The 14901-nt window shown below is 37.1% G+C and overlaps 1 long non-coding RNA gene and 1 pseudogene across 1 annotated transcript; both read right to left on the reverse strand.

The window, feature by feature from the left end:
- Positions 1 to 4901: 4901 nt before the first annotated feature.
- On the reverse strand, positions 4902 to 6112 carry LOC104601299 (small polypeptide DEVIL 4 pseudogene; annotated as a pseudogene).
- A 2958-nt stretch (positions 6113 to 9070) lies between these two features.
- LOC104601306 (uncharacterized) lies at positions 9071 to 14178 on the reverse strand. Its single transcript, XR_002022940.2, has 2 exons — positions 13968 to 14178; positions 9071 to 13798 (listed from the first exon to the last, which is right to left on the reverse strand). It is a non-coding gene; the product is annotated as an uncharacterized LOC104601306 (long non-coding RNA).
- Positions 14179 to 14901: the final 723 nt, after the last annotated feature.

The raw sequence follows: 14901 nt of genomic DNA on the forward strand, positions 1-14901 counted from the left end.
ATAATGAACTCCAAGTGGCTAAAGCTGAAAAGTGAAGGTACAGTTTTGAGTTTTCTCAGAGCATAGATATTAGAATTTGTTTGGATTCTTCACAGAATCAGAGAGATTCAGATTTTCTTTTCTTTTCTTAAGTGATGGCCTTTCTATCACATCCTTCAAGGCTCTGTTGTGATTCCATTCACATATATATAAACCCACTTCCAGTTTGAGCTCAAAATAGACATCTATTGTATCTGAAGATGGAACCCTAATCCCAATATTGTCCCAGTGGGCCTTGTGAAACAAGTTCTGCTAAGCACAGGGACAGAATCATCTCAGTGGTCTGGACAAAGTTGGTTAGGCGATGAATCTCTTCCACACTAAACTCTTTGCAATGAAAACCCAAAAGGGCATGTAGCCATGTACCTCAGAATGAGTTGAGGGCTGAGAAGTATTTGGGATTCTGACCGCTAAATCATTTCATGGGGACCTCATGAAGTTGACTGGCCTATTTGTTCATGTTCATCAACAAGGATGCATTGAAGTGTGCTGTATCTTTGCTGCTTTGGGGTTACCAAACAAGTACCTGACTTCATGAAGGGTTACTGGACTAGGCCAAACTCTGAAACAGAAGCCAGAAGCCAGAAGCCAGAAGCCAGAGAGATGACTAAAAGGAGTGGGCTCCAAAAGGCCCAAGGAAATATGGGCTTAAATTATTGCAAGAGGAAATCACATTAATCTTGATGAATGAAGGTGACAAAGTTTGGTGAGTGATACTGATACATTCATGAACATTGAGTCATGGAGGTTGTGTGGACTTTTGGTTGATATTGGCAGAGATGGTAAGGCTATCAGGGGCAGGCTTTGAAAGTTGAAATTGAAATTGAGGGAGGCCAAGAGGGGACGTTGGGCCAAGGCCCCTTGATGAGTCTCATCTCGAGGGGGCCCTTCATTTATTGTTCATGGGCAGCAGCATGATTGGCCTGTGCCAAGAGGCTCAGCTGGCATTTGTGCCCTAGGAGGTGCTTTAGTCAATGGACATTACTCACATGGGCCATTGTTTTCCTTGGAAGATTGGAGAAGGGAGACTATTTTGCTCCCTTCCTGGCTAGTGCACTAAGAAGTGTGTGGACAAAAGAACTTGGGCTGGTTGGTTGGTTTGGCTTGGCCTTTTCACGTTTGCATTTGAGGTCCCCAGATAGAAACAAATCTGATTGGGACAAAAATCTCTTCATTACAAGACATTTTATCATATTTTCAACAAAGCGGATGAACTTGATGACTCTTAATGATAGTGTCGGCAGATACCTTTCAATTTCTTATTTTAAGGCTGTTTTTGGCAAGAGTGAAAAAAAAAAACATATGTGTTGATGTAATGCAAGTTTGATAAAAAAAATATAAATGAAAATTTGGTTTAATTTTGCATTGGTATGTATTTGGTTCTAATGGGTACAAGTACAAATTCCAAGACTTGAAGTCTACCTATTTTACATTTTGAATGCAAAGATGTTAGGAAAAAATGCTTTCATTATTACAAAACACTTGTAAAACTGAATTGGAGTGCAAATCCATCTCAGTTTTACATTTGCACTCCATTTGTTGGTAGTGCAATTTTCAATTGGGCTCAGTTTGGAAGGAGTACAAATATAAATATGTAGAGTGTAAAACCTTACATTTTGTTATTATTTTGTACGTATTTGTACTGTACATATTTATATTTGTACTCCTTCCAAACTGAGCCTTGAGCACAAATGGAGTGAGTACAAATGTTGGTTTAGTTTTGTTTTTGATTTTCGTTTGTTTTGTATGTTTGGGTCCTTTGGGAGGGGTAAAAATTGAAAATAAAATTCACGTGATCCCCATTTGTTTTAGAGAAAATGAAACTAGAAGGAATCTTACTTGTTTGAGAGAAGTAAGATGGAAAGTAAAATCATGTGGTCTCCACTTTAAGAGAACAAAGGTAGGAGCAAGACAGGTGCATTTTACAACAGTTCTGGAATGTAAAATTTGTACTGCCAACCAATGTAAATCAGACAAAATGTGCAAATTTAACATTGGGTAACAGTGCAAATCATGATTACAAACAAATGCAGGCAAATCTGAACTTAGGTGAAAATTTCACGTCTGATTTGAATTTGCAATACAAACAAATTGACAAAATACATGAAGTAACAGATATGTCATATGTGGCAACACAATAAACTGCTGGTGCACCGACATTTTCACATTCTATATACAGGTAACAAATCTTGACCCGACCCACCAACCCACCTGACCTCTTTGTAATTTGTATCATTTATTATTTCCTCAGCCAACCGAGTCCATCACTGAACCCGGTTTCGACCCGACCCGTTTTCAATGATGAACAGCTGGGTTTCAATACTGAACAATTCTTTTTGGGGGATTTCAAAGTTGAAACAGTGTTTGTCTTTGTCCATATACAGTGGTGGATGGGAGAGGAAACCGATGAGAACAACCATTGATGAGTCTATTTCGGGCACAACATCTGGGGCCAGGAACCATTGAGTGGGACCCATGTTGGTTGGGAAAAGAATCACACATTAATGGTGTGGTGGGGAGTGGTGGGTAAGGGATTCTGGTGCGCACGTGGGCATGATAAAGCTGCCATTTGACCAATCACACTCTGTCGGGTCTCTCCAGCTCTTAAGTGGCAGACAACAGAATATAAGATTGGGATCATCTCCTGTGCAAACAAACACTCACGTCTCAATCCCACCCTCACAAGCGAGCAAGCAAACAAACAAACAAACAAACAAGTTTCTCTTTCTTTCCTTCTCCCACTTCTTTTTCTCCTAAACCAAACAAGAGGGGAAGGGTATGCTGTTGGATTCCTATTCTTTTTTTTTTTTTTTTTGTCGTACACGTGGCAAATGTGCTTGTTGGGCTGGAACCCATAACTTTTGTGGACTCACAAAGTAGAGACCTGATCATAAATGGAAAAAAGGAAACCCTAATATCTTTTTCCTCTATACAATCAAAAGAAATTCGGATGCTTAGGTCTTACTTTTTATTATTTTGGCTGATCAAATGTTAGTTTTTCTTCAGTATATTGGTTATTTGGTTTTAATGTAAAAATGCCCAGAAATAGATAATCATGCTTGACTCATCCATCACCTGTGAGTCTGTTGTTTATAAATAAATATATAATGTGGATATCAACCTTTGAACCTATTAAAAGGTTCATAGTCTCAGTATTTAAGTATTTCGATAAACTGAAAATCGATATGTATCATATGATATGGTACAATACGTATCAGATACTTAGAACTATGGTGGTGGAATATGATTATACACCCTTTCTAGTAGCTTTTTTGGACAAGGACGACATAACCAGAGACTGGTGGGCCTCTTTATTATCCTTATCCCTCCCAATTTATAGTGTGGGAAACACAACCCACCATTTTGGGGTGTTTACCATTATCTATTATTATTTTTTTGCTAAAGTGGCAATTATTTTTATTTTAAAATTAAATTCATTTATATTGATAAACAACCCAGTCATCAACTTATCATTAATTGTGGGAAATTTTGGAAGATGATGGAAATAGTATCATGGGAGTGTAATACAACAGTTCAGGGTTCAGCACTTACAGTATCTGCATTTACTAGATTCAACTGAAAAAAAAGTTACTCTAATGGAAAAATCTCATTTTTCTTTTTTCTGCAGGTTGACACAGGAGAAGAGTATATACAACTCTTGGAAACTTTTCCCTGTTAACAAGGTGAGGCCCATAAATACCGTCTTTTCATGGGTCCCACCTTGTCTAGAGAGAGAAGAAAACAAAGAATTGCATGAACTCTTCTAGCATTTCTTGGTGGATGACTGGGAGAGTTGTGTAGTCTGTACTCGTTCGTTTTCACTTTAACAAAATTGTACAACATTTCACGGAATCCGCAATTGGGCTAGCCATTTGTACCTTGTCTCTATTGCAGAGATTACTTCTCTGACTTCTTATTCAAAACAAGTAGAGAGCGTTTGAGCTCTTTCTTCACCAAACGTCCTTGGCTTGATCAAACCCCGGATTTTCTCAATGGTTCTTCTTTTTTTATTTCAGCTCTTCCTGGTGTCAAATCTACTTGATTAATATCAAATTTCACAGTCAAACTTACCTGAATAAATGTGAGATATTTTCACTTGTTTTTGAATCTGAAACTTCTGAAGTGGGTACTGGTAGAAATGATGTAAACCGAAAAGCAAGAAAGAGATGTAATGGGATCAGTTGCAGAGTCAGTGACGAAGAAAAGTTCTATTCTAAATCATCAAGACATCAACCATAGGCTAGACCTATAGGCTTCACAGAAAAAAGAGATCTAAATGAGCAACTAAAGGTGTCCGACTGGCAATCTGGGCAATTATAGAATGTAAAGATCCCTGCAGAAAGACTGAAAAGAAAGAAAAAAAAAGTACAACAAATTTAAAACCCAAGTTGCTCTTTAACCATTTCTTCATCTACCACTTTGATTAATCTCAGATATTCTCCATCCAACTTGCTTGAAGAAACTCAAAAATATTCTTTCTTTCACTTGGATTCGAATCTGTAAGTACTGAAGAAAGTCTTGGAAAAGAAAAGAAAGCAAGAATTCATTACACTTTGAAACAAATCCCATGCATTTCAACCATTTCATTATCAAACCCTCCTCAGCGTATCTGATCAAATATACTTTACCACACTTCCTTCAATGAACTGAACAATTCTTTGACTTGTTTTTCAGGCTCAAGTGTTTTATAAAGATTGAAAGAAAGAAGAAAGAAATGGGATATAATCGGTTTGGAGGACACTAACCATGGTGTGGAGAGATGGAATTCACAGAAAACAGAAAATGGTTGATTTCATCTGAAGGTCACTTCTGTCTAAAGCTTAGGAAAGTAAAAGAACAAGAACAAGAATAACAGACAGACATTTGGGAGATAGAAAATCTAACTTGTCATTAAACTTCTTTCCGATGTACAAAACAAGCCCAAGAGGCCAAAAACTGATACAAAAATTGGCATTTGCCAATGCTTGACAAAACTCGCCTTTGGCTATTTACACTCAAAAAAAGAAGCGCCGCTGCCGATAACTGTTGGCGACTCGGTGAAGATCACAGAGCTTCCTTCAATCATGCCAGCAGAGAAGCATGATAACACATCTTCTTATAATGTAAAGCCGACCCCTCTGTTCCCTGAGGATTCCTCCGAGTCCTCTTCCAGACAACCTTCTCTTGGAGGCTCCCATGGTAGCACTGCTCATCTTCATCTTGTTGAATTGAAGATGTAGAATCTTCACTTCTCTTATCTTCTCTGGAATGACTAAAGGCCTTGTTTGGTTGGTGCGAGCGAGATTTCACCTTGTAATGTTGAATGGAGGCAAGAGGCAAGAGGCAAGGCCTTCTTATAGAGCATGGAGCGTGTGGTCCAGTTTCACCTTGGTCTACTAAAGAGAGAGCGAGGGGGCATCAAGAGGCGTGCGTTGCCCCCTTTCTCAACAGACTACACACTTTGGGCCCCACCCCGCTTTTGGATTCCTACCTCACCTCAACCATCTCTCTCTTTCTCTCTCTCTCTAGACCACTCGTGTGGGTCGGCCATTACTTTTATTAGAGTAGCTAATTTCTCTGGTTTGGAATTTGGACCTTGGAGCCACCCTGCAATTTAATCCTAACTTAACTAATGAGAAGATTAACTAACTTAACTAAACTTGACACTAGAATATTAAGCTGTTCTTACGCATGTGTATCGACTTTCTAAACCAACAAAAGTAACGATTGACAAGAGAGAGTCTGATATGTCACCTTCATTCCTTCCCGTTTGTTTCCTCTCCACAGTCCACACCAAAAAAGGATTTTCCCTGGCTACACCCATTGGTGCCTTGGAACGGTTATGACCATCTCATCTATACGCATCAAAATCAGGACTGGGGGAGTGGGGTCAGTAATCCATCACATAGTGAGTTGTAGTGGGGCCAATGTCCAAAAAATGATTAGGCGATTAAGATTGCATGGTTTGTTTTGTTGTATTCCTTTGGACAGCAAAACGAAAAATTATTGAGCTCTCAAGTCCGAACATAATTCTATGGATCAAACGGTTGAGTCATCCAATTAGATTGACTTTATTTTATTTTTTACCTCAAGCAAATTCTACTTCTTCATGACAGACCCATTGAATTGAATGGTCTATAGTCTATACTCTGTACAGGATAAGCAAAGTGTACAAGTTACCCTTTCTTTTCCCTATGAATGTATAATTTTAAGGAGCACTGACCATAATTTATGTATCAGAGCATAACATGTACACACATCAGAAACCATTGATCAGAACTGGAGCTACATTGGATTCCAATATGAGGGTATATGACACGTGACAATTCTTTAAAAGAACCAAACTGTGGGCAGTGGGCTAGAGGTTTGCTTCTCCTTTACCCAATTGAGAAAATATTAAGTAAACTACTTTCTATAGGAGCCCAAAATTCAAAGTGAACATCGAACACTAAGAGACAATTTTCTTGCAGCCCAACAGTTTATTTAATCAATTACTTTGAATTAAAGCAAATTCAAATTCCAGTTGCTTGGCCTCGTGTTCCCATTTGACCAGGAACAACAACTACCATTTACTTTACTCAAGTAAAAAAGAATAGAAAAATAATGAACTATTCGCTTCATTCAAGTAAAAAAAATGAATAATTCTCTTCGTTCAAGTAAAAAGAAAACGATAACAATGAACCATTCACTCCATTCAAGTAAAAAAAGAAAACAAAACACAATGATAAGATGCCACCCAAGACATTACAATTGTAATACGTATCATCATCACCACTATATATTCTGATCAAAGATGAGAATTGGGTTGCATGTGAAATCTGCAGAAGATAGATTAATCAGGTTTCAAAAACTAGGGTATCATCTTGTTCTCAGCTTTACCATTTTCAAAAATTACGGAGTTTGAGTGTGAGACACCCAAGGCTGTGGGGGATTCACTGGGATGAAAGGAGACCAAGGAGATTAAATTAATCTGTAACGACTCTTAATTAACTAAAAAGGGTGGTGCTCATGCGTGCTTGGTTTGTAGCTTGTAGTGTCGCATGCTGGGGGTGTACAAAAAATATATAAATAACAAGCAAAAGCTAGTTGTACTGGTACGGGGAGGTCAGGTTTCCACGTGAAGATGCTTAAACTCGACTGTTGCCTGTTTTATAGTTGGCAATCTTGTTTATTATAAGCTTTGAATCACTTTACTTATTCAACCAATACCACATTTCTTGCTAGAGAGCCTACTCTCTCTCTCTCCTGCTTTGTGAAGCTAATATGGTCACAAGTATGTATTAATTGAAACACAAATATCCATGTGAACGAGAAGTATAGTGAGCCGTACTAATTGATTAGTAAGTACAGTTGTCCCTGAAGTCTTTGAGAGCATTATCTGGTTTTTACAAGATGGGGATTCAACTTTCTAGGTTTAAGACTTACAAGTGACATGGAATGAAGCTGGTGCAAGGATTTATATGTAAAATAATATATTAGGGATAATAAGTACAGGTATTAGCACGTTTAAGACTCTTTAATCTCAGTTTAGTCAATGTTGACTCCAGGGGCCAGCGAGGTCTGTGCTAGTGATGACAAATAAAACTTTAGTTAACAGTTTTTCTTAGGGCTGTGTAAGCACAGTTGATCTCTGAATCTTGGTTCTGAGGAGGATTTTTTGTTTAAACTGTTAATTGTTGATACTTCAACTGTTCTGAAGTAGGGCTGTATTGCAGATCTAGATTGTCAGAATTTTAGCTGATCATAGTTGGCAATTTTGTCACTTTTTATCTTATTTTTCCCATGTCATCTATGCCTAGGGGTCATGGAAAAGTTAGAATTTCAGTGAAAACCAATATCTTATTGCAAATAGTTCCAGGGGAATTCCTTTAAGAAATGATAAGAAGTACAAATAATTTAAACTGTTCAGCACATAATATGGAAAGACAAACTACCCACCCTGAACCAACCTTGCTGTAACAGATTGGAGCATGTCAGGCATAAACCAAAACTTGTGTTTGGATCAGTTTCCCTTTGCGAGTAAAAGCTTATGTATTTTAGCTGCCAAAAGCCATCAGAAACTATTAGTTTCATAGGAGGAATCCAGCTATAAGAATATTTGTTAACATTAAGTCCCTTTTACTACCTTTTATTTTCTTTCTTTATTCTATCTTCTTTTTTTTCCTTTCAATTAACTTCTGGTATAACTCATTAATGAAATGTCTTAGCACAAACATTTCCAGTTAATCAGTTTGAATTGTTAATGATGGAATATGTTGTCCTAAAAGCTGAGACAAACTGATTGAATTAACTCTCTAGAATCAATCATTTATTAACTGGTCAACTTAATTTAAAAAAAAATCACAAATAGAAGTTTAAGTGATTGACTCATCTAGAAGAAAATGCTAACCCATTTGTGTGTAGCACATGCACCTACTGGTTTGGATACCAAAAAAATAGGGGTGTGTGTGGGTTTTGGGCATGCCGCGAATGGGGGTGACAATGGGTTAGATCAGGTGAATCTCGATCTGATTAAGAAAAGGCTAAGGCTGGGCTGAATACAACATGCAAACGTCACATTGGTTTAGCTAGTATGTGCTCAAAATAAAAAAATAGGGGAAAAGGTCAGGCCTGTACATGTCTGGTTGACAACTGTGCTACCCAAATTAAATGAGGTTAGTTGGCTGTTTGTAGCCAAGCAACCTGGGATAGACCCTATTGGCTTAATGGATCAGGCTAACAACTAAACTATAGAAGTATATAACACCCACCCATCTACTCTTGTTCATTGATTTGCCAAAACAAGAATGAGGTGTGACTGACTGTGAGCAGGCGTTCATAAGATGAAAAAGTTGGCATGCATAATCAGAAATCAGTAGGAAGCAAAGACATGCATGAACAGGCGTCTATAAGAAGCAAATTTGACATGCACGCACCCGTTTTCTTTCTTTTTTTTTTTTTTTTTTGATCAATTGCATGCACTCTTTTTAATAGTGTTACCTTTTTGGTAGGCAACTCAGCGGCACCTTAAGCAATAAAAGATTTTAAAAGGCCGCTAGTAAATTAACAGCCATTTCAAATTTTCAATCATAACTACTAGATAAAATATGCATAACAAGAACAGTGATCAACAACTAATAAATTAGTCATGTAGCAACAGATAACAATGCTGCTAAAAACACAACCGCAGTAGTTAAGAATCCAATTGCCAACAAGTAACCGGCCAGTTGTGTCTGAAGAAAGAACCGTATCCATCCTCACTGGTAGGTAAGCACCTGAACTCAGAATTTGCAGAGAACCGTACCTGAAGTTAACATTATTGAATATCTGGACATTTTTATGTACATTTAACAGAATACTGATTATGGTAGGAAAGTCTCAACATAGTAGCTACTTCCATGGAATTTCCAAATTACAGTAGCTGCTTTCATGGATCTTCTTCCTAAGAGAATGTTACATTTGCAGGATATGATTTTGTGAAGCACACGATTCATATCAACAACATTATTTGAAGTTGTGAGAAAGGTGAGCTCCATAGCCCTTCTCATTTCTCTAATATGTGAGGATCCTCTGCTCCCTCTCAATTACTATTGCAAAGGTTAAGAGAGCATCCATGGTGATCACAAATGACCTCTTTCTTTCTTTTTTCTTTTGATAAAACAGAGGGGGCTACACAAAACGGGGGGTAGCACGTCCCCAAATATCACAGAAGCAAATGAAAGCTAGGTCCCATGGAAGCTCATTAAAAGATAAAGATCGATCACTAACTACCTCTTTCATCCCAATTGTAATTGTGCTTTGAGACCCCATAGGTATTTGGGGACAACTTAAGCTTCTCTAATATTTAAAGTTTCATCCTTCTACATCCAGGAAACTAATGTTGCATGAAAAACTCAAGATCTCAGTTTATAGTAAGGACAACATAACCGGTTTATCTGCCAAGCATAGGATTCTTATACATTATCAGGTTTCTAGTGGAGCTGCTACAGGTGTCCATACTTCAATTGTTTTCTTTTAACTTCAATAAGCGTCTCCAATGCATGGTTAGATATATGGGAATGACGGTTATACTGCATTAGAAACTGTTTAATTGTGTGTGTGCTATCCACTAAGAAGTTGCATGGTGGGTAAATACCAAATTCTAGTCACAATCCAAAGGACTCAATTCCATACCACATGTGGACTCTCCAAAGATGGGCATGGATTGCCAACACCTCCAGTCTGTTACAACACAACCACAGACCTGAAATCCAGGCTTATTTCTAGAACAAAATGGGCTATATTCATGTTTATTTACAATACAGAACCTTTCTTGGAATAAACTTCTTTACATCTTATAATTTCAAATAAGATTAGCATCAAAGGACTTTTACAAGTGTTCAGCTATCCTACCCACAAGAACCCCACCCACAGGACATCACAGCCGCACATCAGGAACATCTCCTGTACTTATATGTTATCATTCATGGAGAGATGTTCCCAATGTGCAGCTGTGGTGTCCTGTGGGTAGGTGTGGATAGGAGATCCGGGCTTCTTTTAGAAAGGATATGAAACCGGGATTTTGTATTTACAAGTATAAAAGTTTCATGGTTAAGACTTGTTTAGATTCATGTAGCTTTTGAAAGTGAAGAAAATGAAACCCAAGAAAGAAATCAACCTGAAAAAAGCCACCTTGCCAGATTAGTGGACAACTATTATATTTTTTTCATGGTTTACTGCTTTGTATTTGACAATTCTGTGCATTTTTACATTAAATAGATTGGCCCAAAAATCCTATATTAGTGTGGAAACAATATCAATTATCAAATAAGATGGATCAAATTGCTACAAATGAAGGTTTTTATGGAAAAAGTACGACTGTAAGTTGAATTACATATAAATGCTTAACTAGAATGAGTTAAAACACAAGTAGAGATGCAGGCTTAGAAAAATGGATAGGTGTCACATTTAAGTCCACAAGTAAAAACGCATGCAATAGCAAGTAGAACCTAAGAATTTATAATCCCATTGGCAATGCCAGCTCCACTCAAGAGTCCTTTTTCTTTAAATAACAAGGATTTAATTTAAATGACAAAAGAAGAAATAAGGAAGCTTAAGTCAACAATCTCTGGTAACTAATAAAAGGATGTATTCTCTAAAGTGGAGTAGCATTACTAGGAAGAAAGGTTCGTACAAACAGGCATATATATATTAACAGGCATTAGATAATTGGATAACCATCGCCATTACCTAGCTAGTAACAAAGAAACAACTCATTTATGGGAAAGGAAAATGTGTAGATGAGGACACAAAGCTCTGTTCAACTAAAATACCAAAAGGGTTTATTCCTGGTTCAAAATACCAATTAGTTGTTGTGAAAGACGAAAGAAACAAAAGTTTCAACCATATTTTTCCCCCAAAAATGTTTCCATTTTTCCCTGGTATTAAGATGAACTATAACTATAATATATTCAGAGAATTCCCCAATGCTTTGATATGATTCATACTGTTTCAATAACATTTTATTAGTCAAGTGTGTAAGTCTCCTCTTTATTTTTCCATCTTTAAGCCCATTGTTCCAGGTTTTTATTTTGTTTTTTTCTTATTTTGGTAAAGTATGTTATTTTTATAGGATAAATATTTAAACCTCTGTACCTATCAGTAAAATATTTAAACCTCCGTTGAGGCTTCAGACAAATACAAAAATCTCCCCTCAGTTTCATCTTAACCCTTAAACATCCCCTATTAAAGCATTCAACATTTAGCTTTAAAAGAATGGGGATGGGGCGAAATATCAACAATGCCATTGATGCCATTGTGGGTTGTTAGATGTTTGAATTTAATACCAAAAATTTCCCTTGCTACGGAAGAGGTTGAGATTTAGACTCGTTTTCCAAACCCTAAATTCTTTGCAACAATAGAATACATCATGGTTGGAGAAGACAATTCTTAGATCTATCAGAGAAAACAACTTATGTTCCAACATCGTGGTTGGGACACTCTCATTTTCCTTTAGCTTGAAAAGAAAGCAGTCAGGTAAAGGGAATATAGATTTTATAAAACCTTATACTAAAGGTAAGCTATAGGCATGCCTAGGGGTGATCATGGGCCAGGCCGGGCTTTGGGCCTAAAGTATTGGAATCAATAAATCACTTATCGTTCCATAGCAGATTCACTACCCAAATCTGGCATCATTACTTTAATCTATTTGGAGTCTCCTCCTGGTGCTTCCCTCACTCCATCTCCATCATGGATTGTTTCAAATACTGGAATTTAAGAGGTCTAAGCAGAAGGGGGGTCCATTCCCTGCAGGACTACCCCCTTGGCAATTATGTGATGGCTATATGACATGAAAGAAGTAACAGATTTCTCAAGGTAGAAGTCAATTGGACCCCCTTCACATCTTCCCTCGATGTACATGGTGGGAAGCCTTCACATCTTGCCTCTTTTACTTTCATCTATACAAGTATTTCTTATCTTCTTCTTCTTCTTCAAATAAATAAATAAATAAATAAATAAATAAGATAGTGAACATTCCGGTCCATTATGTGATGGCTATATGACATGAAAGAAGTAACAGATTTCTCAAGGTAGAAGTCAATTGGACCCCCTTCACATCTTCCCTCGATGTACATGGTGGGAAGCCTTCACATCTTGCCTCTTTTATTTTCATCTATACAAGTATTTCTTATCTTCTTCTTCTTCTTCAAATAAATAAATAAATAAATAAGATAGTGAACATTCCAGTCCATTTAATTAATTTAGGTCAATTTAAATGGGGCACTAATGGGTTTTCAGCAAAAAATATAATGACATATATGATCATATGCTAATGGCAGGCCATCGTAAGAATGGTTCCTCTTGTCACATTGGCTAATAGGGGAGATTAGAGTCCTTTTAGAAGGTAAGGGAAGTTATAACATTTGTTGGAAACCTTAACGGAGGTTTAAGTATTTCTCCCAAAAATTTATACATAGTTTAACTACCCATGTTTCCATTTCCCAATATGTTATATTCAAAGAATGGTAAAATCCAGTAGCATAAAAGATATTTAGATTTAAACCCTAGCTCTCATATTAACTTGTCCCAATAGAAATTTGCAATTTTACATGGCTTTCTTTTTCTCAAGCTTGTCACAATTTCGTTTCTCATGCCAAAGATTCAAAATTTTGGCCAAGCTGGTTATGGCTCCACCAAGAGAGTCCTACATTTCCTTTCTCTAAAAAGGCTGAGTTGCTAGACACTCTGAATCTGTAAGCCTTTTCATGCCACAGAAATATGTAATTACGTACCACGTAAACCCCAATACAAGGGTTAATTAGACATAGTATTCCTTAGTAAAACAACAGTATGCAGAATAAAATCATTGATGTTGCCCCATTGGTTGATTATAGAAAAAGACAATTAAGGAGGTAAGTGCTACAAAAAGCAGAAAATTAACAAACACTAGCAAAACACAACCGCAAAGCATAAAACAAACAGATCTAAATGCCACCATCTGAATTGCTCACTGAGTTTTTCAATTATCTTATCTTTCTGGTCCTGTGACCTCGTATTTATTTCAAGTCAATTACTGAATTTCTCTCATCTTACACCAAAACTTAGATCACATGTTTTCCACTTTCTTGCTAAAGTTGTAACATTAACAAAATTTTAGTTTCTGAAGGATATTACCAGACGCTTGGATCAATCCGTTCATCACATGTTGAGCAACACATACCATCGTCGTCGACTCAAGCTTCTCTCATGGAAAACCCATAATCAATTTCGTCGCATTTCACAAATTCTGATTCTCTCTCGTCTGAAAATTCTCTTCATTTACCTGGCGCCAATAAAAGGAAGTAGCGAAAATAAAAGCTCAGGAACTAGTACATTTGAAAGATTCAAGCTCCATTACAAAGCAAATCAGAGGCTATTGCAATTTCTCGATCAACGAAAATATCGAACTGTAAACCCTAATCATCAATTAAAGAAACCCTAAAAGAGTTTACTTGATCTAAGCATGCAATTGAGAGCCGATGTTTGTCAGAGAATGGCTTCCGATTTCCGACTCGTTCACTCTCGTAGTCTCGTTCCAAATTCCAACCCCGCACCTTAACGCGAATCCCATCCGGATCCATTTACGTATTTAACAGTTTTAGGTCCGAAAACAATATGGATCCTTATGTTCATTTATTTGGGTTCCGAATACAGTTCAACGTGATTCAGTTCAGGCGTGTTCACGGCATCAAATTATTATTAATAATTTACAGTCCAGTGTGGATTTTAAGTTTTAACATTCAGAAAATCAGACAAAAACCGTAAACCGAAATTTTAAAATTTCCCAACTAAATTAGACCAAACCGCCCATTTCAGTTTGGTCGGTCTGACTTGGCCGTCTAAACCATAAAATGAACGCCCCCCCCTCCCCCAAACATGAATTACATTTAGAGCTGGTGGTTGAATGGGTTCCGTAAGCGCGAACCATTTCATTTTCATGCACTACTAATTGGGTGTCCCCTGAAAATGACCGTTAAGGTCATAACATCATGCATAATAACACAAAGACCGCTTTGATTCTATTTTTAGGGTCAATAGAGATTTATTATCTAATGTTTCTTTTTATTGGCGTGAATAGGTATTTTCCAAATGTATGTTATATATAGCCATGCTTATTCCAAATTTGAACATGTATGAGAAATTCTTATAGAAGGAATTAGCGGGTCCTACATGAGAAATTTGAACATAATTGGTAGGTCCCACATGGAAATTAAATGTATTGTCCAATATTTCTCTTTATTTGGCAATTTGGCATGAATAAGGTCCACTGAGGCCGCATTCTATTCTCATATGATCCAATGATCTCCAATGAATCTACAATTCGCTTCACAGATGGAATCATGGAACTTGGAGCCTAATTTGTCCATAAGTTAACAGTATTGTTCT

This window comes from Nelumbo nucifera, chromosome 3, assembly GCF_055504915.1.
Source record: "Nelumbo nucifera cultivar China Antique chromosome 3, China Antique-T2T, whole genome shotgun sequence".
NCBI lineage: Eukaryota > Viridiplantae > Streptophyta > Magnoliopsida > Proteales > Nelumbonaceae > Nelumbo > Nelumbo nucifera.